This window comes from Odocoileus virginianus, chromosome 11, assembly GCF_023699985.2.
Source record: "Odocoileus virginianus isolate 20LAN1187 ecotype Illinois chromosome 11, Ovbor_1.2, whole genome shotgun sequence".
In the NCBI taxonomy this organism is placed as follows: Eukaryota; Metazoa; Chordata; class Mammalia; order Artiodactyla; family Cervidae; genus Odocoileus; species Odocoileus virginianus.
This window is the reverse complement of record NC_069684.1, coordinates 56,005,956-56,025,265: the sequence shown is the minus strand read 5'-3', so window position 1 is coordinate 56,025,265 and position 19,310 is coordinate 56,005,956. Positions and strand designations below refer to the sequence as shown.

Genomic DNA, 19,310 nt, shown 5'->3' with positions numbered 1-19,310 from the left:
AGACATCAGCCAAGGTTCAAAGAACTGAGTCACCTTAGAGCAGGGGTCCCCAACCTCCAAAATCTAATGCCTGATGATCTGAAGTGGAACTGATATAGTAATAATAATAATAATAATAATAATAATAATAATGTGCACAATTAATGTAATGCACTCAAAGTATCCCAAATCCCTCCACACAGTCCATGGAAAAACTGTCTTCTACAAAATCAGTCCCTGGTACCAAAAAGATTGGGCACTGCTGCCTTAGAGGACACACAGATGTCCATGAAGACAGCAGTGAGAAGAATAAGGTTAAGGCCAAAAGTTAAGCCCATGGGAAAGCTCACTCCATCAGAGGAACAGACATGGCTTTCTGCTTATACACACACCCACTGAGTCCTACCATGATTAAGTAAAAAAGCCCTTGAGCTTGCTCCCCATGACTTAGAGCACCAAACATGCAGTGCATTCCACTATCTGATACTCCTCAAGGTGCTCAGGTAGCCTGGACTCTACTGTTCTCCTTTGTATTTGTCCCACCTGACTCCACATTCCCTCTACCCCACCAACAATCCGAAGATATGGAAAAGGAAATCAGAGGGATGCAGATCTCTTTGGAGTATATGGTACTGAAAAATAAAGTCTAGCCAAATCACAAGTCAAAAAGATACAGTACCAATTAGGTATCAAGGAAATTCATGCTAAAATAAGGGAACTCAGTAGCCAGACCCTGAATTTAGGTTAGCTGGGTTAGCTGCATTCTCTCCATAGATACTTGCATAATCACAGAGCTCCATGCATCTCCCTTAGAGAGTGAGAATATGAACATTTTTATTTCTTTTCTTTTTATACTTTTTAATATGAATAAAGCTGGAATTCACATAGCACTAACTAAAAATAAATGTAGACTTTTTCAGCCTCCCAACATAGAAGAATATCAAACATTGACACAGGTAAAATAAAACAGAAGTTATACTACATTAGCCAGAAACTTCTTTTTCAAAAAAAAAGTATGTGTTTGAGGGAAGGAGGACTAAGTGGCATAGCTTTATTAAGCTTTTGTTAAAAAATTTAAGTTTTGTAACTTCAGTACTTGTGATTGGTTTGTTCCTATTTTCTTTTTCTTCCTGGTTCAGTCTTAGAAGGTTGTATCTTTCTAACAATTTGCCCATTTCTTTTAAGTCGCCCATTTTATTGTAGCAATCTATGATCCTTTGTACTTCTTTGGTGTCAACTTCTCCTTTTCATTTCTAATTTTATTGATTTGAGTCCTCGTCTTTTCTTGGTGAGTTTGGCTAAAGGCTTAACAATTTTGTTTGTCTTCTCAAAGAACCAGCTTTCAGTTTCATTGATCTTTGTTATTGTTTTCTTCATGTCTATTTCATTTATTTCTGCTCTTACCTTTGTGATTTCTTTCCTTATACTAACTTTGGGTTTTATTTGCTCCTTTCTCTAGTTGCTTTAGGTATAAAGTTAAGTTGGTTATTTGAGATTTTTCTTATTTCCTAAGGTAATACTGTTGCTGCGGCTGCTCTCAAGTCGCTTCAGTCTTAACTTCCCTCTTAGAACTGTTTTCATTGCACCCCGTAGGTCTTAGATTGTCATCTTTTCATTGTCATTTGTCTCTAGGTAATTTTTTATTTCCTCTTGGATTTCTTCAGTGATCCATTGGTTGTTTAGTTAGCTCATTTTTTTTAATGATGAAATCATTAATTCAAAGTATCATCCTTCTATATAATAAGACATATGGATGGCAACAGGCACATGAAAAGATGCTCAACATCACTAATTATTAGAGAAAAGGAAATAGAAAATACAATATGGTGCCACTTCACTCCAGTCAGAGTGGTCATCATCAAAAAGTCTACAAATAATAAATGCTGGAGAGGATGTGGAGAAAAGGAACCCGTCCTACACTGTTGTTAAAAATATAAATTGGTACAGTCACTATGGAGAACAGTATGGAAATTCCTCATAAAAACTAAAAATACAGTTACCATATGATCTAGCAATGCTACTCCTGGGCATATATCTGGAAAATATGAAGTTTTTAATTCAAAAAGAGTCATAGCAGCACTATTTACGATAGCCAAGACACAGAAGCAATGTACCTATCCATTGACAGACGAGCAAATAAAGAACATACGGTGTATATACACAATGAAATATTATTAATCCATATAAAAGAATGATATAAGACAATTTGCAGCAGAGAGAGATGGATGGACCCAGAGGTTAACATACTAAGTGAAGTAAGTCAGGCAGAGAAAGACAAAGATCATGATATCACTTATATGTGGAATCTTAAAAAAAAACCATACAAATGAACTTATTTATAAAACAAAAACAGCTTCACAGACATAGGAAACAATCTTATGGTTACCAAAGGGAAATGAGGGGGAGGGATATATCAGGAGTTTGACATTAACAGATACATATAACTATATATATGATAGATAGACAAGGATCTATAGTATAGCACAGGGAACTATATTCAAAATCTTGTGATAATATATAATGGAAAAGAAACTGAGAAATAAGTGATATATATCACTTTGATGTGTATCTGAAACTAACATAACAGTGTAAATCAACTATTCTTCAATATGGAAAAATTTTTGATCAGAGCTAGGGTTCATCAAACTCAATAAATTAGCATGATTGCTTTATGATGAATCCAGTGGTTGCCCACTCTGTTGCCACTTTTCAACTTCATGTTCATAACTACTTAAGTAAGAGGCCTCAAGATCCCTGGTGCTCTGTACAATTGTTTAGGGTGTGCCCTGCATAAGAGAGCCTGTCCAGGAGGCTTAGATCTCACCCCTGCACTCAAGGAACACTTGGCATCCATCTCTAAGGGGGGAAATTTTTTTTTTAAAATCAGATCAAAGGTACTGGGTGAGCTAGCTGGCAGCTTGGCCATCAGTAATCTCAGCTTTGATTAAAAATAGAATCAGGAAATCTTATAAAACATGTCAAGAAACATATCACCAAAGTCCCCCTTTGAGAATAGGGTAAAAAGTGACATTGTAAGAGAATCAGAGGGAAAGAGGCTTTATTCAATGATTTAGCATGAAGAATTTATGAGCATTACCATTTTCATCAAAAGTGGCATTAAATTACTATCACCTGCTGTGCAAGAACAGTAGCTTTACTTTGTGATAGCACTGAAAGTTATTATTGAATCAGTATCTGTACACTTCCTCCTTCCCAACTTTTCCCTCCTTCTCTTTCCTAGCATTTCTGTCTCTCTGCTTACATTGTCCATTTTTTCTTGCATGCTGTCTACTTTATCTATTAGTGCTCTTAACCTATTAATCATCTTTATTTTAAATTCCCCATTTGATATTTCCAGCATCCTGCCATGTCTGGGTCTTATACTTGCTCTGCCTTCTCAAACTGTGTTTTCTACCTTTTGATATGCCTTGCAATTTTTTCGTGATACTCAGATATCATGTAAAAGACAAAAGGAACTACTATAAATAAGCCTTAGTAACATGGTGGTGAGATGGGAAGGAAAATGTTCAATAGGTCTATGATTAGGTCTCAGACTTTCAGTGAGCTTGTGCCTCTGGACTGTGAACTTCACAAGAGTTTCTTGCATTTTTTCTTTTCTCCCTTAGTTGAGGCAGGATGGGTAGAGCTGGATAGAGTTGCGTTAGTTCCCTAGGTCCGTTCAGTTCAGTCACTCAGTCCTGCCTGACTCTTTGTGACCCCATGGACTGCAGCACGCCAGGCTTCCCTGTCCATCACCAACTCCCAGAGCCTACTCAAACTCACATCCACTGGGTCAGTGATGCCATCCAACCATCTCATCCTCTATTGTCCCTTTCTCCTCCCGCCTTCAATCATTCCCAGCATCAGGGTCTTTTCCAATGAGTCAGTTCTTCACAACAGGTGGTCAAAGTACAGGAGTTTCAGTTTCATCCCCAGTCCTTCCAATGAATATTCAGGACTGATTTCCTTTAGGATGGACTGGTTGGATCTCCTTGCAGTCCAAGGGGCTCTCAAGAGTCTTCTCCAACACCACAGTTCAAAAGCATCAATTCTTCAGTGCTCAGCTTTCTTTATAGTCCAACTCTAACATCCATACATGACCACTGGAAAAAGCATACCTTTGACTAGATGGACTTTGTTGGTAAAGCAATGTCTCTGCTTTTTAATATGCTGTCTAGGTCAGTTAAGTTCTGATAACAATGCCCAGGAGGGTAGGCTCTGGTTAACTGGCTTCCCCTGATGCAGAACTGATTCCTCTGGTGTATTTCAAAATGGTTCTTGTTTCAGCTTCCCCTGCAGGAAGTTCTAGGAGATTTTTCCCTAGTATTTACTGTGGGAATCTGGTGGAGCTCTTGGAGGTAAATGTCACAGTGTTGTGGGAGCACGCCTGTGACTGGATCCCCTGGAGTTGTTAATCCAGAATTTTCCAGTGAGCCACCAGTAATCCATCAATTGCCATTTAGGCTTTTAACTCCTGCAGTGGTTTCTACTTTGTGAGTTTTCACTCGGGGAAACCTAGACTCCACGCATAGACTTGACTGCCTCTCCAAGCAGTCTGCCTTGTGTCTATCCTTCTCCTCTGAATACAAGAAGAGCTGCCGTTGTTGCCACTCTCTTCAGCTTTTTCCTTTTAGGACAAAGTAGCAACTTCCAAGCATCTAATGTGAAAAACCAGAAACTGGAACTCTCTGTCCACTTTCTAAAAGGAAAGGATTCTGGATTTCTATGTCACCTTTCATGTTCTTTGTAATACTGAAATCTGGATAGCAGGCTATTTCTCCCGATAATTGATGAGAGGCAGTTCAGTTCAGTTCAGTTCAGCCACTCAGTCGTGTCCGACTCTTTGTGACCTCATAAACCACAGCATGCCAGGCCTCCCTGTCCATCACCAACTCCCAGAGTTTACTCAAACTCATGTCCATTGAGTCAGTGATGTCATCCAACCATCTCATCCTCGGTCATCCCCTTCTCCTCTTGCCCTCAATCTTTCCCAGCATCAGGGTCTTTTCAAATGAGTCAGCTCTTCACAACAGGTGGCCAAAGTATTGGAGTTTTAGCTTCAACATCAGTCCTTTCAATGAACATCCAGGACTGATCTCCCTTAGGATGGACTGGTTGGATCTCCTTGCAGTCCAAGGGACTCTCAAGAGTCTTCTCCAACACCACAGTTCAAAAGCACCAATTCTCTTGTGCTCAGCTTTCTTTATAGTCCAACTTTCACATCCATACATGACCACTGGAAAAACCATTGCCTTGACTAGATGGAAGCAGAGTGGAAATTTTACTCCCCAATACCTTGGCTCAGAGGAGCAGAGAAAGGAAAATTGTGAGATAGTGAGTAGCATGGATTATTTCAATGAGAACAACTGGGGTAGATATTTTTAGCTACCACTCTGCAATATGGAATTCCTGGGGGAAGGGGAAGCTATTCAGACAATATTTTCAGGAAGCTTTCCTCGTATCATTTAGAGTAAAACCCCTGCCTCACATCCTTTCAGAAAAACTGTAGGAAAAATTCAACATTATTTCTCAAGGCTTCTATGAAATTATCTATACAAAGAGGAAATCAAGTGGGAACCTAGTGATATTTATTAGAATTATTCCTCGTTGAATTTAGGATGGTGCTAGTGAGAAAAAGCCTGCCTGCCAATGCAGGAGACTTAAGAGATGTGGGTTCAATCCCTGGGTCAGGAAAATCCCCTGGAGGAGGGCATGGCAGCCCACTCCAGGGTTCTTGCCTAGAGAATCCCATAGACAGAGAAGCCAGGTGGGTACAGTCCACAGAGTTGCAAAGAATTAGACACGACTGAAGCGACTTAGCATGCATGCATGCAAATAGACATTCTCCATTGTAGCATTTGCAGATTAAGAAGCTTGGAAATATAAAAATTCCATTGCACAAATTACATTATTTGAGGTAATAATTTAAAGCTCTTGAAATAATATTTTGTTGAATTCGATGAGTTAGATTAATTTTAAAATTTAGCTATTAAAAAAGTAAGAACTGACATCTAGTAGAGAAGAGCTTCCTAAGAATAAAGCAAAAATCATAAAGGAAAACAATGTATTTGAGGAAAAAAGTTAAAATTCTCTCTACACTAAAAACACTAGAAATAACATACTAGGGGAATAATATTTATAAAGTATATGGTGGACAAAAGGTTGCTATCCTTAATTATAAAAACTAATATTTCTTTTACATCAACAGGAAAAAGAGGAGTTCTTAATTGAAAAAAATACACAGGGCACAAAGAGGCAAATTACAAAGGAAAAATAAACAAATGAGTCGATGTTCAACTTCACCAGCATCATACAATGAGTTCCATTTTCCGCTATCAAATTGGCAAAGGTTAAAACCAAGATGAATTCCCTGTGATGGTAAGATTATGGGAAAGCATATGCTCTTATAGGCTGCCAGTTCAACAGTACCTCTGTGTAGCAGATAGAAAAGTGAATAAGAAAGACAGATTCAGCCCCTGTGGAACTCTAGGTCTATGGGGAAAACACTGTAGACAGAGATAGGCATTAAATAGTCAAAGCGTTTAAGACCTTAAGCGTAGCTTCAGAGTAGGATACACATATATTATCCCACTGCTCCCCTAACCCTGTGGTTCGGGCACAGACTAGCAAGGCTGGAATCAAATCATTTAGGGGTGCATGTGATGTATAAGGTATAGCTCAGTGTGAAGAAGCAATGTTATATAGCAGAGCGTCTCTCTATGACATCCCCAGAGGCGGGGAGGGGGCAAGGCCAGAGAATGGAACACTTTTCCTGCAAGTCAACATTAAAAATGAACAAAGAAACAAACAAGCATAAAACTATTTCCTCTTCTTAGAAGAAAAGGAAACTGTAAATATTTATAATTTAATATAAAGGTTGACCTGACACATTGAATGTTTTAATTCTGGCATCCCAAGCCAATTCTTACCCTTAAAAATGGCTTTCCTTCCCCTCCTTGTTATTAGCAATTCCCTTGTCTTGTGCATAAGGGAATTTTCCTGTGAGGGGCTCCAAGCACTTTCAGAAATGCTTGGATAGCAATTAAATGGTTTCCAGGCCTTGGGGGTCTTTATTTCTAACTCAGTTCAATAGCATATCCTGGGATGTTTATTGCACTCTGGAAAGTAACTCTGTCAAAGGCAAAGCGATAGAGGATCCCTGTCCTGTCTTCCATTTTCTTCAGAAATGGTATCGTGAAGGAGCTGTCAGCTCTGGGAACTGTCAAACTTGATTTCTGCCATCTGCAGGACTGAGGTGGGAAGATTTTTTACAATCATTCTTTCTGATCAGTGAGGAAATTCTTGAAGAACATAAAGTTATTATAGCTCTTCTGTTTTCTCTTCAGCTCTGAATACAAAGTACAGAAGTGTGTAGAAATTAAAGTAGAATCTTCAGGGTTTCTTCCTTCAAGGTACTTACCATGAGTTGGGTAAAACTGTAAATATTCAACAAGGATGGGTGTATTAGCAGATATAGTCTTCTAGAAGGAAAACAAAAATGACAATATGTGTAAATATCTTTAAACTGCTTACATATTGACCCACTGGAATTTATCCTAAGATGACAATTAAAGAGAAGCCCAAAGTTTCATGTGCAAACATGATCCTCTCAGTACCATTTAAGATAGTAATATTTAAACAAAAATACAACAGCCTGCAAACTATTTAATAAAAGATTACTATGAAATAATGTTTTTCTTTTCTAAGACTGTTCTGATACAGAAAAAATGTTCTAAGGGTATTTTAAATAAAAATTAGTTTGTAAAACAGTATGTTTATTAAATCCAAGTATTTTTAAAATGTGACTAAAAATGAAAATAACCAAAACTACATGAATTAAAGTGTTAATAACAATCTTCCCTGAGTGCTAAAAATGCGGATGCTCTGGGTTATATTTTGAAATTTTCTATACTTTATAAATGTTTATAAAAAGGAATAATTGGGAGAAACAGATAATTATTTCAAGCATTACTTTTCTGGATTTATACACACCATTTTATTTCTCAAAATGATGAAATATATAAATGATTAGGATTTTTCTTTTTATGATCATGAGTTATCAGGAAATAATTGTAAAACTTAACTCTTTCAAAAAAAATGCCTTTACTTCTTAGTACAAAATTGCAACCTGACTTTAACAGTTTCTGTTATTTTCATTTAAGGAAGATAAAAGACTACAATTACATCCCAGACTATATGAAAAGACCCACATTTTAGTGTTTAAGTAAGTTATTCCCAGGTGTGGTTGTGTGATGCCCCAACCTGTTATTTCCAATGAATATTTCTGATATTATTTCATATTTCTCAAGGAATTATCAAAATCTGTGAACCATCTTTTGCCTCACCCACTCTTTAATCTTTTGTATGTAACCTGATGAAAGTTCTCCTTGATGCCTCTTTTTAAAATGGAATGGTTATCTTGTGCAATTTTTAAAACATTCAAACTACATTTTAGAATTTAAGTTATTTTTAATTGCAAAAGCAGTTTCTGATCAGTGTGGGAAAGTTAGAAAATACAGGTAAACCAAAAGAGGAAAAAAATCATAATCCAATAGTCCAGACAAGATCACTCTAAATCCCATGGTATATGTTTTCTCAGGCCTGGCCTTTTCACATGCATAGATTTACACACACATGTAACACAAACGTACATTTTTTGTGCGAATAGGATTAAATTATATATACATTTTTGTTGTTCAGTCTTTTCACCTAACAATATATAGTGAACATTGTCCCAAGTCAATAAAATTGCATCTGTAATATTATTTTGAAGTATAAAACATACTGAATTGTATAATGTTTCTCATTCAATTAATCATGTAATGATAAAAGTTTAAATTGCTTCCAATAGCTACCATCATGAACAGCATTGCAATGGACACCTTTGTTGTTTAAATTAAAATAAGCCATCTGGATTAAGCTATAATAATCTTACAAATGTTGGAGTTACAGTCCTGAAGCTACAAAATTACCAAAGACTATTAACATTTCTTTCCTTTATATGTGATGTACATTTTAAACCAGAGTTTCTTAAATTTAAGAAATGTGTGAATCTCTTTTAAAGGAAAATATTTTTGAAGACTCTAATTTGAATGTAAATGTTTTAATCAAGTGCTTCTTTAAGACACACACACACAAAAGACATACAAACATAGGGACCAAAAATAGGTATAAACTACTAACAGAATGGTAATCTAATCAAACAAATTTTGTAAAGATAAAATTTTAGGACAGATACAGTTTGAATGAATGACAATTTATTACACCAGATAATGCTGCTTTTGCTGAAATTAAATACCATTGTGCAGGTTACCCTCTATTAAGCACACCTGGAAGACTGTGGGTGTCCTGGGATGGTTCTGTTCTCCCTGTCCTTTCTCAACTTAAATAGATTATCTTAACATCACTTAGCCTTTGTTTGCTAGTGACCATCATTTGAGGGCTTGTTGCCACTCATTTCCCCCACCTCCACTAACTCAACACTAAAATAGCCCTGTTTGGCTTAAGGACCATGAAAATCCTAGACATAAACACAAATACAGACACTAAATTCACAAGGAGATTAGACAATGTAGACACTGAATTCACGAAGAGTTCAGATAATCCAGGATATAGTATTTTTTAGGATGGCACTCAAATGAAAAAGTAAAACGTTTATTTTTTTTTTAATAGAAAATTCCCCAAGTCCCAAGAATACTCTAGGGACAAAGGAGAAGAAATGGGTATCACTGCCTCAAAGCAGGTTTCCTCCATCTTCTTGAGTGGAGGAGGAACGCTTGATTTTTGTCAAGGAGAAGGGACAGACCTAGACCACCAGGGAGGCCTAGGGAAAGAGTCGGACACGACTGAGTGAGGGAACTGAACTGTGAACTGGAAAGGGGGACGCGCAACATACATGAGGCCTTCCCTGGCGGCTCTGATGGGGAAGAATCTGCATGCAATGCAGGCGACCTGGGTTCAATCCCTGGGGTGGGACTGGCTACCCACTCCAGTATTCTCGGGGCTTTCCCGGTGGCTCAGACTCTGGAGAAGGGAACAGCTGCCCACTCCAGTATTCTTGCTTGGACAAGTCTATGCAGAGAGGAGCCTGGTGGGCCCCAATCCATGGGGTCACAAAAAGTCGGGTGCAACTGAGCGACTAACACTCACTTTCAACATACATCTAGGCTCCTTCAAGGGCTGGACTACATTCTGGAGGCAGAGTGTCCAGGTGTCTACTTGAACAACAGGATTTGGAGACAATCAGAATGAGGGTAGAACGTAGATTCCGGGTCTTTTGATTTTGTAGTCTGGAGTACAACCCTCTTAGCCCAGTTCTCTGAAACTACAAAAATACTAACATCACCTTTCAGGTTTGCAGTGAGAATCAAACGAGGATTTAAGTGTAAAGAAACTGTCATATAGTATGAAGTCCAAACTCTTTGCTGTGCCCTGTGAGTCACTTCTCTCTGATACCATCTCCTCCCATGTTTTCATAATTTATGCTGGAACTTATTCAACTCTTTGAATAGTCCAAACTCCTTTCTGTCTCAAGAACTTTTCAAGGCTGCTCCTTTACACCAGAATTCAAAGGACGTACTCCAGTATCTCACCAGTCTCTGCTCAGACATCACTCTTGCCTCAAATAGTCCCCTTCTCTCACTGAACAAGTCCTTCCCATCTAAACTTTGCTTTATTTTTTCCCATAGAAGTTATTATTCCCTGAAATTATATTATGTATCTTCCTATTTGTCCATCTCCCTGTTGGTTGCATGTAAATATCTTGACAATAGAAACTTTGTTTTGTTTCTACCATATTCCCAGCCACAACTGTGTTTTCTGGAAGGAGCACTCAACACTTTTTACTACTTATGAAGCAAGACTTGGCATCTTTTAGGAAATTGGGAACTACTGTTTCAGTCTATAGAGCCAGAAAATATCAATCTTCCATACAATTATAAGATAAATTAAAGTCAACTACTAAACTCCTCTCACATACTTAGTTCCGTGATAAGAGCCTTGAAGAATGGAGAAAGAAAGGTATGTCAAGGAGCTCAAGCATGGAACATTGGAGATATTAGGCTGTAAGACTAATATCACTATGGAAGATCCAAGGATTTTTCACTTAAAGTATACTAATAAAATGAATAGAAAGAAGAAAATTATAAAACAACAAAACACAGCCATAATGACAGTTCGATGTTTTACTTTTTGTAGGTACTTAAGTCTGTAAGAATGAGATAGCTTTACAAAATGATGCCCCAATTCAGTGACTTAAGTCAACAATAGTTTAATGAGGGACTCAGTTTCATACAATCATTCAAGGACAAACTTTCACTACATCTTGAGGCTCTGTCTTCTTCTATACTATTGCATTCTTCTCCATTAAGCCAATGAGTGAGAAAAAATAAAAAGCAAAGACTGCATGATTTACATGGACCAGGCTTGGAACTGTTATATATTACTTCAGCTCAGATTCTATTGCTGGAATCCAGTCATGTGGCCAAAGTTAAGGCTAGGCCTGGGAGTAGTCTAGCTGTGTGACTAAAAAGAGAATTAACATAGATCTGGTGAGCAGTACAATCTCTACCACAGCATTAAATAATAGTTGTCACACTATTTAATAATATTATTTAACTGATAGCTTTAAATCTGGAGATACATTTTGCCTGAGAGAGGTTCCTGTCATAGCAGGAATGAATGTATCAAATCATCAGATTATTTCTATAATAAGCTAAAGAATATGCAGTGAAATTGCTTCAGTTTAATTGTGACTCAGGTCTAATAATGGAAGGCATTACCATGCTGTATGCTTCTTTACTGATTCATTTTTGTGATCAGTTCAGCCATCTGTGATGCCGAAGAACAAATTATTGTTATAACTCCTGCAGTGACAGTCCCTAATGGCTGGTGACAGTCTTATAGTTTGACCTATGAGGTGGCACTAGTGGTAAAGAACCCACCTGCCAATGCAGGAGACATAAAGGAGGTGGGTTAGATCCCTGAGTTGGGAAGATCCCGTGGAGGAGGAAATGGCAACCCACCCCACTATTTTTGCCTGAAAGAATTCCATGGACAGAGGAGCCTAGCGAGCTTCAGTCCATAGGGTTGCAAAGAGTTGGACACAACTGAAGCGACTTAACATAAATCACTTAGCACTCCTCCTACCTTGTGCATACATTTTTTCACACATAACAGAGTTCAGATGGACTCCATTTCTGGGAAAATTGTTCAAAATGTTCATGTGCAATTTATTTTCCAAACCTTTGTATATCTCATGATATTCTTCTATTGCTTTCACATATAAGGACTAATTGGCTGTGAGTGAAATGCAAATTTCTGCCTTAAAAATTGTCAGTATGGCAGGAAATTGAAAAGTCAAATTGAGTTTTTGTTTTTTCATGTTATCTTACATTTTCCCCAAATAACATGCAAATTCTTGTTTTAATTAGTTTTGCCAAGAATGCACTGAGGCCTTTGAATTTCATAAATAAACAATTTTTAGCTTCACAAAATTTTCTTTAATTATGTTATTTCTTCTGTTCCAATTATTTTGATTTCTTGTCCTGGAAAACCCATAATCCTCACATTAGATGCCTGCTATTCTCTTTTCATTACTTTCATCTATTTTTCCTTTTCCTTTGTATTCTTAGAAAGCTTCTTATGTCAATTGGATCCCTATTTTCATGGAATGATAGAAAATGAAGACATGAAGATATTACACTAAAAGTATAACTTGATGTGAATTATGATAGAACTCTACATATTATTTTTGAACCAGAACTGCAAGTGTGTTTCATTCTTCTGGAAATGTAAGTCTGGGAAGACTTCAGAGAGGAGGCACATGTGCAGAGACCTGGAAGGATGAATACATTTTCATCAGGTGAACAAAGCAGCAAAGGTCATTTCAAGCAGAAGAAAGAACATATTTAAGGGCATCGTGTGTCATTGCATAATGTAATGTCTCTAGGGGCCATGCAGAGGTTCACTGGGATGAAAGCATATGGTCTGTGGAGCGGGCAGTGGGGAAGGAAGCAAGAATGTGGCATGAGGTGAGATTGTGATATGTGGTGTGATGAGGATGGAGAAAGGCAATGGGTGAAAGCCATCAAGGGGAGAAGGAAGACTCTAGAATTCTAGCTCAGAAGACTGGGTAGATCTTTTCTATGTTAATTAAGAGAAATAAAGATAGAGGATCATATTTTCTGGAAGATAGCTGGTTCAATTTAAAAATACCAAATGCATAAGACATGGGGGTCACAACTGTAAGTATGCACCTAGAACTACGAGCATTGAACTGAGAAGAGAGACGAGGGCAGGGGATGGAAATTTAGAGTGGTTATGCGGTTGTTATATGTCTGTTTAAGATTATCCACAGTAAGTACTTAAGGTCTTCCCTGGTAGCTCGGTGGTAAATGAGGAGGTAAATGCATTCCTCCAAGGCAGGAGACGTGGGTTTGATCCCTGGGTTAGGAAGATTCCCTGGAGGAGGGTAAGGCAACCCGCTCTAGCATTGTCGCCAGGAAAATTCCGTGAGCAGAGGAGCCTGGTGGGCTACAGTGTTGAGGTCACAGAGTTGGACATGGCTGGGTGACTGAGCACAGCAGAGCAGCCAGGACTTAAAGTCAGAAAGGAACCAGTGCTGTACAACTCAGGAAAATCTCTAATTCACAGAAGTCAGTAACAAGAAGATGTCAGGAAGGAGAAAGTGGTCAATGGCACGAGGACCTCAGAGTGATCGAGCAAGAGGAAGAATGGAAAATGTCATTTTCCCAACTTGCAGTAAGAGGCAATTGAGACCAGGATGGGAGCAGCTAGAGCATCAACAAATTCTGATCCCTGCAAAAGGCAGAATGCTTTAAGCAGAGCAGAGGAGGGGAGATGAGGAAAAGAAGGCAATGAAGCTCTTCTCTAGTAATAAGGAACAACTGTGACAACTTTCCTGATATATCATGTCACACTCCAAACATTTACCAGTTTTCCTGCAGCAGAGTGTTTGCATAACACTTTCACTTTCTGTTGATGAACCACAGTGCTTCCCACAAGGGAATGAAGCTGCCAATTTCCCCAGATCCATCTATACATACAAACTCCTGCCTGGATATACCATGTTCTACACAGAATTACAATTAAAGTAGAGAAGCACAGTGGTGTGGTTCACATGAAGGGCCTAAAGTTTTAGAAATATGCCAATAGAGACTATTTATGAACCACTTTTTATATGAATAGACTGATACTGTAGCAGACTCAGAATCCCCCTAGGGTCTCAGCTCCCATAGACCATGCTCTCTGTTCCATATTTCCACTTTTCACTCTCATCTGTTTGTTCTTCTTCAGTCTTCTGACCTGACTCTGATACATTTGTTCCAGCACTCAACAAGGAGCTCCAAGTCACTTAAGAGGTCTCCATTCACCAGAGATGCAGAGGTACCAATCTGAATCAAGCTGCAAACTTTTTCCTCAACCTCCTCTTCCTATTAGCTACCCATCCTCCAGTAGAGCCCATAGAAAAATTTTCATGCTTGTTGTTTTAAAGTATGTGCATGTGTGATAAGATGCTTCAGTCATGTTCAACTCTGTGTGACCCTATGGACCACAGCCCACCAGGCTCCTCTGTCCATAAGATTCCCCAGGCAAGAATACTGGATTGGTTGCCATGTCCTCCTCCAGGAAGTCTTCCTCACCCAGGAATCAAACCCACGTCTCTTATGTCTACTGCATTGACAGGTTCTTTTGGACTAGAGCCATCTGGGAACCCCTGTTTAAGAACTTACTCTATTAATTTTAGTTGTCAAGGCATCACAGTCTCAAGTATAAAAATGATCTCCTCTTATGCATGGCCCTTCCACCCCCCAGGAATTATAACCTATGGCTCAGGTAAACTGCTCTGTTGATGATAGATGAACGATAAAAGATATTTATCTCCACCAATCTTATCTGTTTACTTATTATATATCTTTTAAATCTTAACTACAATGTAATACTGTTCATAGAGAAGGCTGGAAAATTCCAAAAAAAAAAAAAAACATAATGAGGAAACAATTCTACAGTAATTCTACAAAGCAGAAAAAAATATAAATTAGTGTAGAGCTTTCCAATTTGGCTTTTGATCTGCAAATAGGCCGTGACCGTCCTGGCCTCTATCTTCTACTCTGCACATCTGCCACAGCTCCTGGCCCCTGGATGCTTTGACTACATCTGTCACAGTCACCAGTTGTTTCACGTGTGTGGGATCCTGGCCACACACATGCAGATGGAAGCTATCATTCTGGACAAGACTCTGAGGAAGGGATGGCTCCTGGCCCATTCCGGGACCCCGTTGTTCTCTCAGATAGCCGGAGCCATACTGCTGTGCCTCGTCTTCAATCTCAACAATGTAATTTATTTCTCAGCTGCTCTGAATCTGATTCCTGAGCCAGAATTACATAAAAAGGAACATGATTCAGACCATAAGCTTCTCATGCCAAATGTCAACATTAAGCTACAGCATCTTAACCACCCTAAGCCAGTGGCATGGTACCAGTTTAACAATAGCCTAAAATATTTATAATGGTTGCTGTCTTGGCATTTTTGAGTGGGTTCATGTCAATAAGGTATTTAACTGGGGTCATTATGCATTGGTCCCATATGTGTGATTTTAAAAGGAGAACATGGGTTCAAGTAAGTCCTCATTTAATTTATTTAAAGTGAATTTTCCAGTTCTGTTTAAATAGTTGCATTAGGCATACCACCCTTATAGCTTTACTATTAAATAGTTGACTTAAGGTTTATTGGGGCTTCCCAGGTAGCTCTGTGGTAAAGAATCTGCCTGCCAATGCAGGAGATGAAGGAGACACAGGTTCAATCCTTGAGTCTGAAAGATCCCCTGGAGGAGAAAATGGCAACCCACTCCAGTTTTCTTGCCTGGAAAATCCCATGAACAGAGAAGCCTGATGCGTTACAGTCCATGGGGTCACAGAGTCAGACATGACTGGTAACTGAGCACACATACTTCAAATATTGCACACAGAGAAAAATGCACATATACACAAATGAATTCTACCAAACATTTAAAGAATAGTTAATATCTATCTCTAAGCTATTCCAAAAATTGCAGAGGAAAGAACACTTCCAAACTCATTATCTGACATCAGTATCACACTGATACCAACACCAGACAAAGATATCATGAAATAAAAAAAAGAAAGAAAATTACAGGCCAATATCACTTATGAGTACAGATGTGAAAATCCACCACAAAATACTAGCCAAATGAATCCAACAATACATTAAAAGGACCATAAATCATGATCAAATGGGATTTATCCCAGGGATTTTTCAATATCTGAAAACTGGATATATTTTTGGATTATAAAATTGGATATATTTTTGGATCATATAATTTATATACTTTTAGATTATATAATTGGATATATTTTTGGATTATATAATTGGATATAAAATTTTGGATATATTTTTCAATGTATCCAAAAATATCCAAAAAATTTGAGATTTTTCAGTATCTGAAAATCAATGTGATAGACCACATTAACAAATTGAATAAAAGCCATATGATCATCTTGATACTGAAAAAGGTTTTAATAAAATTCCAATATCCACTTTTAGTCAGCTTTTTGAAATTTAAAAGAATATGCATGGATCAAGCACCAACTACACAAAGTTATACATTGAAAGCAAAACTTTTTCTCCTGTCCCAAATCCCCAGTCCTGTTTCCCAGAGGCAATCACTTTTGCAATTTGTTCTTTACCCTTCCAAAATATATACACTTTCAAATAAGCTTAATATCTATTATACTATACATGCAAAATGTTCCTGCCTTTTCACTTAGATCTTAAATATTTTCAGAGAAAATGGCTTTTTAGATTACTTTTATTCATTGCATATTATGTATTTATTCACCCAATAAATATTTATTATCTATTATGAACAGGTACTTTTTTGCATTTGTGATATGATACTGAACAAGACAGAAAAAATTCCTGCCTCTCTCAGAAATCTCTATTGTAGATTTTACATTTTTTTCCAACTTTCCACACTGTAACCATGAATCTTTGGGTGTTTATCATTATTTTCTTAGGATATATTCCTAGAAATGCTTTTATTATGTAAATGGTATAAACATATTTAAACTTTTTGACAATAATGCCAAAATATCTCCCAAAAGACTTGTAAAATTTATATTATACATCACAAATGTACAATCATGACTACTTCAATATTCCCTGACAAACAGGATCTCTTTCAATTAAGACAAAATTCACCTTAAACAAAGATAGGAAAATAAAAGTACACAAGTAATTTCAGATATGTAACCAAACCACAAACAAACAAACAAAAACCTCTTAGTTTTCAGCCTAGGTACATTTGTATTCAATGTGAGAAATTTAAACCTACTCCTCATTCGAAACAATCTCAATCATTATTTGTAAAGATTATCCCTAAAAACTTCAGATACTCCTTCAAAACAAAGACTTCATTTAAAAATAACACAAATAAAATAATAGTGAGAAGAAGGGAACAGAATATCTTGGCCAAAATTAAGTCATTCTCATATTTTGGGAAAACTGGAAGCCTGGCTGCCTCCTACAAGTAGTGATTCATTAGTACTAATTGGTGCTTTTTTCCAGGCAAGGGAGAAAACTGTTTCAGATCCTAATCACTCCTCATTATAAGAACAGCAGGCTGTATTTAATCTGCAGCTCAACTTTTCAGTTACAGAATCAGTTGACCTATAATTAAAAGACATTTACGTCTTAGGGGAAAGAAAAACAATTCCTAATGACAAACAGATAGCAGTGATTTAAAACCCTGCCTGCCTTGCGCTGGGTCTGCCCACCTCTGCAATCCTGCTGTCAACTTGACTCAATTTTGTTCAGGGGAAATGGAAAAACTATTCCTTCTCCACTCTAAAACTAAAGTCTAAGAATTAGCGTGTGGCATTCAGAATGACATGGATAGCCAAATATGTTATACTGGAATTACACTTTTTATATTTAATGTTTTTTTCTCTTAAATATAAAAGTCATGGGCTTCCCTTGCGTCTCAGACAGTAAAGAATCTGCCTGAAATGCAAGAGACCTGGGTTCGATCTCTGGATAGGGAAGATCCCCTGGAGAGGGGCATGGCTACCCAGTTCCCCTCTTGTCCAATTGGTATATATATATTCACTCTTTTTTAGATTCTTGTCCTACATAGGCCAGTACAGTGTTTTGAGCAGAGTTCCTTGTGCAATATAGTAGTGTTTACGTCTCAATCTCAAACTCCCAATTTATCCCTCCCCTCCCTTATTCTCTGGGCTTCCCTGGTAGCTCAGCTGGTAAAGAATCTGCCTGCAATGCAGGAGACCCTGGTTCAATCCCTTGGATGGGAAGATGCCCTGAAGAAGGGAACAACTACCCACTCCAATATTTTAGCTTGGAGAATTCCATGAACTGAGGACACTGGCAGGCTACAGTGCATGGGGTCACAAAGAGTAGGACACAACTGAGCAACTTTCACTTTCACTTTCTTTCCCTTAATCTCTGGCAAACAAAAGTTTGTTTTCTACATCTGTGATTCTATTTCTTTTTCTTAAATAAATTCATTTGTACCATTTTTTTTAGATTCTACATATAAGCAATATCATATAATATTCTTCTCTCTCTGTCTAACTTACTTGACTTAGTATGACAATCTCTCAGTCCATTCATGTTTCTACAAATGGCATTATTTTGTTCTTTTTTGTGACTGAGTAATATTCCATTATATATATAGATATATACATGTACCACAGCTTCTTTATCCATTCCTCTATTGATGGACATTCAGGTTGCTTCCATGTTCTGGCAAATAGTGTTGTAATGGACACTGTAGGGCATATATCAAAAATTTCACTTTAAATACTTCTATGATATTTTCTTACATATTATTATTGCTGTTCAGTGGTTCAGTTCACTTCAGTTCAGTCGCTCAGTCATGTCCAACTCTTTGTGACTCCATGACCCGCAGCACGCCAAGCTTCCCTGTCCTTCACCATCTCCCAGAGTTTGTTCAAACTCATGTTCATGAAGTTGGTGATGCCATCCAACCATCTCATCCTCTGTCATCCCCTTCTCCTCCTGTCTTCAATCTTTCCCAGCATCAGGGTCTTTTCTAATGAGTCAGTTCTTCGCATCAGGTGGCCAAAGTATCAGAACTTCAGCTTTAGCATCAGTTCTTCCAACGAATATTCAGGATTGATTTCCTTTAGGATTGACTAGCTTCATCTTGCAGTCCAAGGGACCCTCGAGAGTCTTCTCCAATACCACAGTTCAAAAGCATCAGTTCTTTGGTGCTCACACTTCTTTATGATCCAATTCTCACATTCATACAT

At 37.7% G+C, this 19,310-nt stretch overlaps 1 long non-coding RNA gene across 2 annotated transcripts in view; it reads right to left on the bottom strand.

The window, feature by feature from the left end:
* Nucleotides 1-19,310, bottom strand: part of LOC139037528 (uncharacterized) — a 180,629-nt gene that overhangs the window by 9,419 nt on the left and 151,900 nt on the right. For both annotated transcript variants that reach the window (XR_011490408.1, XR_011490409.1), the window contains exon 2: nt 7,400-7,460. This is a non-coding gene — a long non-coding RNA (uncharacterized lncRNA). The remainder of the gene's footprint in view (nt 1-7,399; nt 7,461-19,310) is intronic.